This window comes from Lactuca saligna, chromosome 8 (assembly GCF_052625555.1).
Source record: "Lactuca saligna cultivar CGN05327 chromosome 8, ASM5262555v1, whole genome shotgun sequence".
NCBI classification, from domain to species: Eukaryota; Viridiplantae; Streptophyta; class Magnoliopsida; order Asterales; family Asteraceae; genus Lactuca; species Lactuca saligna.
In genome coordinates this window covers 263,315,484-263,324,321 of record NC_136424.1, presented here as the reverse complement: position 1 = coordinate 263,324,321, position 8,838 = coordinate 263,315,484, and the positions used below count along the sequence as shown (strand labels likewise).

General features: G+C 33.5%; 1 pseudogene; it reads right to left on the bottom strand.

Moving 5' to 3' along the window:
• Positions 1–236: 236 nt before the first annotated feature.
• LOC145013286 (receptor-like protein EIX2) lies at positions 237–3,924 on the bottom strand (annotated as a pseudogene).
• Positions 3,925–8,838: the final 4,914 nt, after the last annotated feature.

Sequence of the window (8,838 nt, the reverse complement as noted above, 5' to 3'; positions counted from 1 at the left end):
AAATGTACAAGTAGTTTAACTCAATAAACATCAGCAGAAATTGGGTAGTGAACCTGCAAGAGATTTGCGATCAGTGGAGATTGCTTGGAGGATGCTGTGATCGAGATGGCACAGGAGGCAGGAAGTAACAGAGTAAAAAAAAAAAAAACCTCAGGCAATGGCTTTGATCGACAAGGACAGATGAGAAAGAACTTGAGGCAGCGCCGAAAAAAATTGGAGAAATACATCTGGTACTTGTGCAATCGATTCAAAAAGCAAACACAGGAAGACTCGATACCATGTTTAATGATGTGAAAAACCCATCAATTAGGGTTATGTGAATAGAATGAATATATAGAGTACATATTACACAAAGGGACTGTATACTACGTAAAAAGTATAAAAAGAGAAATAACTAAACAATATATTTAACAATAAGAACTGAAGTAGAAAGATGCAAAGCTTGAAACGCAGCAGCAGAACCACAAAAGGTTCAACCAGAAAATAGATAATGACTGCATTACCTGATTCTTACTTGGAGCCATTTAGATGAAAAGTGACAAAAATCAGCTGCAAGTTGTGGTGAGAGCAGAAGCAAGTTAGAGAGTGAAAGAGTGCATGGTATTTCATGTTGAAATCCTGCTACACACGGATTCTTTTGAAATCCTAAGGAACTCGATTCCCTAGTAGTCTAATGTAACTACTTGATCTTGTATATATACATACCAAATCCAACAAATGTTCCAACAGTGACACAATTAAACATCCATATTACAAATATAAAATCCAAACAGTAGTATAAAAAAACACAGTAGTGGTATTAGAAAGCAAAATAAACACTGAAAAGTCCTTGCATAGTATACTATGCGGTTTCTCTTCTTCTTTTGATCTTGTTAACTTTTACCACAACTGCAACATATATCTTGTCCATGCTTTCCTCTGCAAACATGAAAACCTTGTGTCTCCATTGCCTCTTCAACAACAAAACCCCAATAACACCCCAGAAACCTGTTGCAAAACCACAAATTATGTCCACGTAAAACAGCCATACCTTGGTTTTCTCATCAGCTGCTTCATCTTTCTTCTCGCTAGTGGATGTTATTGTTGTTGGGTCTTCTCCTGGATTTATGCAATTCTTTGGCAATGGAGGTCCACACAGATCTTTGTTCCCTTCATATATCGATGAATCAGTGAGAGTCTGCAGTTGGCTTCCTGTTGGAATTCGTCCCGACAAGTTGTTGTGTGACAAATTCAAATGACTCAAAAAAGTCAAATCTGCCATGCTCGGAGGGATCACACCAGTCAACTCGTTTCCAGATAAATCAAGAGAATTTAACTCTGACATGTTTCCTATGGTGTCTGGAATACGCCCACTGAGATGATTATTAGACAAATTGAGGCCCACCAACATTGAAAGTGCAGTTAGCTCGACCGGTATTTCTCCAACAAGTCTGTTGCTTGAAAGGTCCATATTATAAACCATATACCAAGTTCTTGTATATTCAATATCAACACCTTTCATGACCTGCTGTACATTCTCATCACTGTTGAAAGAGGGATGTTCAAAGGGCCGATACCTTCTACCACTAACCATGGCAATCAATTCTCCAAGACAAGGAGGGATGGTTCCCTTTAAGTTGTTGTCTGCAACATCCAAAATTCTAAGATTTGAAGCTTTGCAAAATGACTGAGGAATTCTTCCGGTGAAGTTGTTTTTGTGCAACCTCAAAACCGCCAAATATCTAAGTTCTTTCCTGACCCATTCGGGTAGATTTCCAGACAATCTATTATTACCCACATCTAAGATACATAAATATCGTAGATTCCTCAATTCTCGAGGAAGCTCACCAACAAAGTTGTTGTCATTCAATTTCAACCGACGCAATAAATTAAGAGCTACAGAGCTTGGAATGACACCAGACAGCCGATTCGAGCTAAGTATCATGGTAAACAACCCACGCAGATTTTCAAGACACTTGGGAATTTTACCAGTTAACCTATTTTCGGAAAGATCAAGAAATACTAAATCTGTCCTTCTGCACAATGAACTTGGAATCGACTCATTGAAAAAGTTGTTTTCCAGAAATAACGAATGGAGCATCTACATACCCACCATAAGTTTCCCCACTGGGAAGGTTTGTTAAAGGTCCGATCAGTTGATTATGAGAGAGATCGAAGTGAAGTATGATGGGCATCCTCCGCAACCATCTGGGCAGAGGTCCTAAGATTGAAGCATTAGACAACACTAACTTATAAAGTTTCCTTTGATTTTGAAGCCGCTGCGGGAATCCATTTGCAATATTGCAAGAACTGAGGTCAAGAGATACCAACTGGAATGGAGGGATCCAGTCACGTGAAACATTGAATGTCAACTTGGTGTTATAAGAATCATCCAAAAACCTCAACATTGAAAGGTTAGCAAAATGGGCTTCAGAAACTACTCCTTCTAAAGAATTGTTAGATAAATCTAAAGTTTGGAGTTTAGCAATTCGGCCGATTGAAACTGGAATAGTTCCATTTAATAAATTCGAATTCAGACTAACTAATTGTAATGAAACAAGTTTTCCTAGAGATGTTGGGATTGGGCCTGTTAACCAATTGACGCTTAGATCCAAATGTGTTAAAGCAGCTAGATTTCCAACGAATTCTGGAATTGAACCATTCAATTGATTAAAAGAAAGATCAAGTTTGGAAAGATTCCCAAGGAATGTAGGAATAGGACCGGTTAACCAGTTATGGGAAATATAAAGACCTACAAGATTAGGTATAACAGGAACCGGTGAACTCAGCATGTTATGTGAGAAGTGAAGGATTCTTAGGGAACTCATGTTTTTTAAAACAGATGGAAATGTGCCTTCAATTGAATTTTTGCTGAGATCAAGGCGTTGGATGTTGGAAAGTGTACTGACATTAACATGAGTGGAAGATAGATGCGTCTTATCGAGCCACAATCTGACAAACGCAGCTCTGCTAAAGAAGGTATCATGCTTAGCAGGTTTGCAAAGTTCCATGCCAAACTGACATTAAAAGATGAAAGATCCAGAAATGTTAGGGATGACATGTTTTGAAAAAATCCAGGGAGTGGACCTCCGAAAGAATTGAAGCCAAGATCCAAGTGTTTGATGTTGGAACGTATTCGACTAGAATTAAGAGAAGGACGAAGATCAGCGTTGGAAAGTCCACAATGTGACAAACTTAACTCTTTTAAAGAAGGAATCATGTAAAACAACATGCCCCTGTTTTGTGCTCCACCAAGATCTACCAAACTCAAATCGAGATGCTTAAGTAACGAAAGGCCAAAAGTCCATTCCATATCATCTGCCATCAGCTTTTCATTCCAACTGAGATCAAGAAGCTTTAAATTAGAAAGATTTCCAATGTGAGGAGGAATAATACCTTCAAAACCAGCATGCGACAGATTGAGGTAGCTCAGTTGTTTGAAGGATCTGATGAACTTTGGGATCCGACTTCCTTGAAAATCATTCCCACTCAAGTCCAAGTATTTGAGATGCCTCAAATCTTCCAAAGAAGAGTCCACCTCATTACTAACTAAGTAGTTGTTGTAGCCTTCAACCCAATCATAGTAATCTCCTCTGAGATGAAGGCTTTCTACCTTCCCAGTGATACCATCACAGTGGATTCCTTCCCACATGCAGCAGTCAATGCCAACCCATGATGACAACATTCCAGAGAGATCTTCAACGCTGTCTTTGAACTTGAGAAGAGCAAGTCTCTCTTTCTCAGAGCAAATAGTGAAACTGGTATTTCCATCACCCAAACAAGTAGAAGTATATGTGGCTCCTGCAAACAGAAAACCACATACGAAAATGAGATGGAGCCCCAAACCCCTCATATTCCCCATTATCAAAACCCTAACTAAGTTAATTTAGAGATTCGACGAAAAATTGAAGTGGAAAGATGGATGTTTAAGATGAAGTGACAAGTTGTTAAGCTGAAGAAAGTAGTCGATTTATAAAGCCATAATTGAAGACTTTAAGGTAAAGGAGAGACTTGTATTCTTGTGTATATTTGACAAATAAGCATTTACAAGTTGAAACGTCAATGAAGTCAACTATCAAACAGAATGAAAAACCGATCAAAGCCCACTAACGAGCAGATTTCAAAAATAATAGCTATAAATTTCTTTCAAATTATTTGAATAAATTACCTTTCCAATTAAATTGGATTTTGGCCTTCTAGAAGCTTAGCATCAAGCCTCTAATATTCCGGAGCTGCTGCCTTTTAACAATGTTCACACCTGATACAATAGACAGATTAAATTTGTTTATCAGTCTATAATATATCAGACTTAGGAAAGACTTTAACCAAAAAGAATGCTCAAAGGCATTCCTTTAAACGCTTTTGATATTTTCAAACACATTTGAGATAGGTATTGATTTTAGGTTCCAAATTAAATTTAAATTTATTAGATTTGATAAAACTATTGCTGCATGCTAGAAGCTCATGTCTTTAAGGTTGTTATGCATTTTAGTTGCAAAACGTGCGATCTTTAATGTGTATAAGATGCAACTTCTGTGTTGACATTTAAAGAAAGTTGATTACGTGAAAATATAAACTGTACTTTTCTGTTAAAAATGACATTTGATACCATGAAACATTTTAGAGTTATACTCACATATATAATGATATTTACTTAGTATTCTTTTGGGCATAGATTATTTGTCTTTTCTATTGATCAATATAAGTGATTTTTTGGGCACATCATTACCCAAGGAAGACGTAAGTGTATTTTTTGTTTTCTTTTTTATCTGCATCAAACCTTGTGAACCGTTTTAATAAAAATAATGTCTTACTTGTGTAAATAATTTTGTAATAAGTACCAGTCAATCATTTATTAACTAAAATAAGAAATTCATCCATATTTGTATAGATATAAACTTTTTATTGTAACCCACTATTGAACCGATAAGAAAAATAAAATTACAAACATGGATTTGTTTCTTCTTGTTAATGGAAATAATAATTTGATGGAAGGAAATGATAAGAGACAAAATTATCACATTTACTAAAATTTTCGACGACAAATTTTTACCATTATAGTAAATCAAATGATAAGAAGCTTTGAAATGATGAATCAGTATGAGTTCAACTTATTTTTATCTTATTGTCATCCCATTATATCACTTTGTTTATTTCATCGTGAAACCATTCTTCCAAAAGCATAATGTGTTGGTTGATTTGAAAAGTGGTCCCTGAGACGTCAACTTTAATAGAAAATATGTTAGAATTATTACAATGACAATTTTGCCCTTTCATTTTGGATGTAAATGGTTAAAACTACCATAATGCCATAGGATCAAAATGGCAAAAAATCAAAATTATCAAGATATTTGAATTGGATGAACCAAGAATTCTTTGAATGCTTATGAAGCATATCCAGAAGGTTGGCTTTAACCCTATAAACAAACCCATCTTCAGTGTCCAAACCTTTTCTCTATGTGATTAATTAAACCAAAATCAGTCTAAAATGACAATTTTTCCCTTTCATATTTTTTTGATAACCTGTAATTACATTCCTTGTTTTAAGTCAGGGAAGATGAAGGTAGTAGTGGTGGTGGTAAGATACTAAAGAACATTTAATAACAAATTTGAAAATATTAAGTACGGGCAAATTGGTCATTTTTTAAAACTTTAACAGATGTACTGTTAAAGTTGATAGTAGAGGGACCAAAAGCGTTATAAAACACTCCAAATAAGGATCAGAATTGCAAAAAGATTTCTTTTTGGACATGATCCAAAAAAAACATCTAAACACAATGACAAAAAAATGTACTTTAGTCATAAAACAATAAAAACAAAGAGTCCTTGGAAGACTTTGTAACGTCAATGGAAATTTATGTCCACAATTTAATTATATGTTCTTTATTAGTCCCCACACCACATGTAAGTGTCTTATGTCTCAAGGTTGATGTGACCAACTCAATAGAAGAAAAGTTCTATAGCTTTAAGTCCAAACATTCATATTGTATATTAATTACATTTAAATAAAACTATTTTTGCATGCTAGAACTCATGTCTTTAAGGTTTTCATACATTTAGTTGCAACAAGAACGATCTTTAATGTGTATAAGATGCAACATCCATGCTGTCTTACACAGATAGTGGATTACATGAAAATATAAACTGTATTTTTCTGTCAAAAATGACAATTGATATCATGAAACCTTTTAGGTTTGCACTCACATCTATAATGGCACTAACTCATTGACATGGAAGATTTGGAAATCAATGGATAATATTTATCCACACACTTGTATTCTTTTGGGCATAGGCTATTTGAATTTTTCTATTGATCAATATAAGTGGTTTTTAGCTAAATCCATTCCCCATGGCAAACGTAAATGTATTTGTTAATTGTTATTTACATGGAAGACTTGGAAGTCAATGGACAGTTTGTATCCACAAACTAGTAATGTTTCTGATAGTAGGCTATTTTTTGTGTTCTCTTAAAACAAAATAAATGGTTTTTGGCAAACTCTATTCCTCATGGCATTTACATTCTTTAATTTTATGTTCTTTTTGTCACCTAAGTTACTTCTTCATCAAATGGCATGAATAAATGAATTGATTTGGGTCATTCTTTATTTTGTAATAAGTTCCCTTAAATTGGTTATTAACTAAAATCAAATTTTCAGCTATATTTGTAAATACCTTTTGATAAAACCAACTATTGAACCGATATGAAAATAAAAATGCAAACATTGATTTATCTTTTCTTGTTTAAGTCAATGGAAATAATAAATCAAAGGAATTGATAACATTTAATAATATGTTTTATAGTAAACATGCATGATTTTCAAGAAAATCAAATTAAAAGAAGCTTTGAAATGTTGAATCAATATTTGTTCAACTTACCGAACGTTGATTTTTATTAAATGTCAAACTTGCTATTTATTAATTTTATTTTAATATGCCTGAATAAATCATTCTGATCCTATAGGCTATAATCAATCACACATGACAATATGACATGATAGCATTGTATTTCTGGTCTTATTTTCAAACTCATTGAATTACTTTTTCAATTATTGTGAGTTCATTCTTCCAAAATCATAACGTTTTATTTGGTTTTAAGAAACTGATGACCAAGACATCAATTCATTTACACAACAACAAATAGAAAGTAACCTTGGAAGAATTTGGAGTCAATAAAAAAAATTAATATCCCTAAACTTATATTCCTTTAAATGGTCTCCACAGGATATGTAAATTTCTTAGGCCTCAAATTTCCATTCAAAGACTTTGATTCCCACACAAAACTATAAACCTGATTTTGACGTTTACAGGATTAAAAAATTAACTTGCAGAAAAAGTAATTTTTTATTTTTCGACTTCAATAAGATTGATGCTTCCAGCCCAACAAAATATGGGTTCTATAATTTAAAGTCAAGATTTTCATATTGTATTTTTGGCTTTATGCACAACATTATTGTACATTTATTTATGTGTTTGACCACAAGGACCGGAAAATTTAACACACGCACACAGTTTAATAATTTCGTTTTTGTTTTCAATTCCTTCATTTGTAATCATCCAAAAACATAATCAAAAATACAAAAATTAATGATTTTTTTATTTATGAAGATTCCTAATAATCAAATTAATTACATACAACTAAAAAAGAAAACAATTCCTAAAGTATCTCACTTTTTGTCGTTTTTTTACACATCCACACTCTCCCTCTCTCTCTCTCACATTGTTTTGTATTTTTTTTAATTGAGTGGGTTCAAAAAGATAGGGTTTCGTGTGTTGTGCGTTCGGAAAGATGAAGAAAAATAAAAGAGGAAAAGTGATGTGGCAGTGGGTTTAGTGGGTTGGGAGGGAATGACTCTCGCCTCCCTAATAGATCTCATCTCCAGCAAATTTTGAATCCACAGACTCTGCTATTCCTCAGTTCCGTCCAGATCTAGAATTAATCATCTTCCGTCATCAATCTTGCATCTCCGTCGGATTTTTTTTCCACCGCCTCCATGTCTCGATAACTCCATCTAGATCGGGAATTGTTACACCGTTCATTCATTGATAAACTCTCTTTGTCTATTCTCTCCATTGGTGGCCAATGCTATATGAGGAAAATGTGAACAATCGAATTTGACAAAAGTGGAATCAGATGGATCAAAATTGCAGAACATAAGCTTAAAAATGAAGAAGTGACGCTTACAGAAATATCTTATTAATCATGTAAGTATGTTTGGTTAATACCTTTACCTGAATAATGTTTAATTTTTCAATATGTAATGATAACACTCTTCTTTAAGCTATAAATCACCATTATTAATGACAATTGTAGATATGATTTTACCATTTTTAAAACTCACGGTTATGTTGCATGTGTTAATATTTATACCTGTAATGTTTTGTGACTAGGTTAAAGTTCAAATATGATAAAATTTAATTACTCAGTGAGTTTTATTCAAGTTTTGTTATTCACCATTGTTTTAAGTTGATATTACTATATAAGTTAGTTTATAATGTGTATAAGTTTGTTTATTGTGTTTTCTCAAATTAAACATAAATCTCCTATGTTTATGTGTTCATGATTTTAGTGTTAAACTGGGATGCCTAGGCAGTGAGACCAATTTAACTAAAAATCGGGTTTTAAATAAAAAGAATTCTTATATGTGGAAATTATTCAACTTTTATTGTTGAATTACAATTCATTTTGAAAAATTTCATTCCTTCCAAAACCATTATAGAAGTGAAGCACCTCTGGTATGTAATCCTTTTATAATTACTACTAGAAAACTTGATCAATAGCTACGGCACAATCCGTAGCTATTCCGTAGCAATAAGCGGATAGCTACGGAATTGTTACGGAAAAATGGTTGTAGCATAATG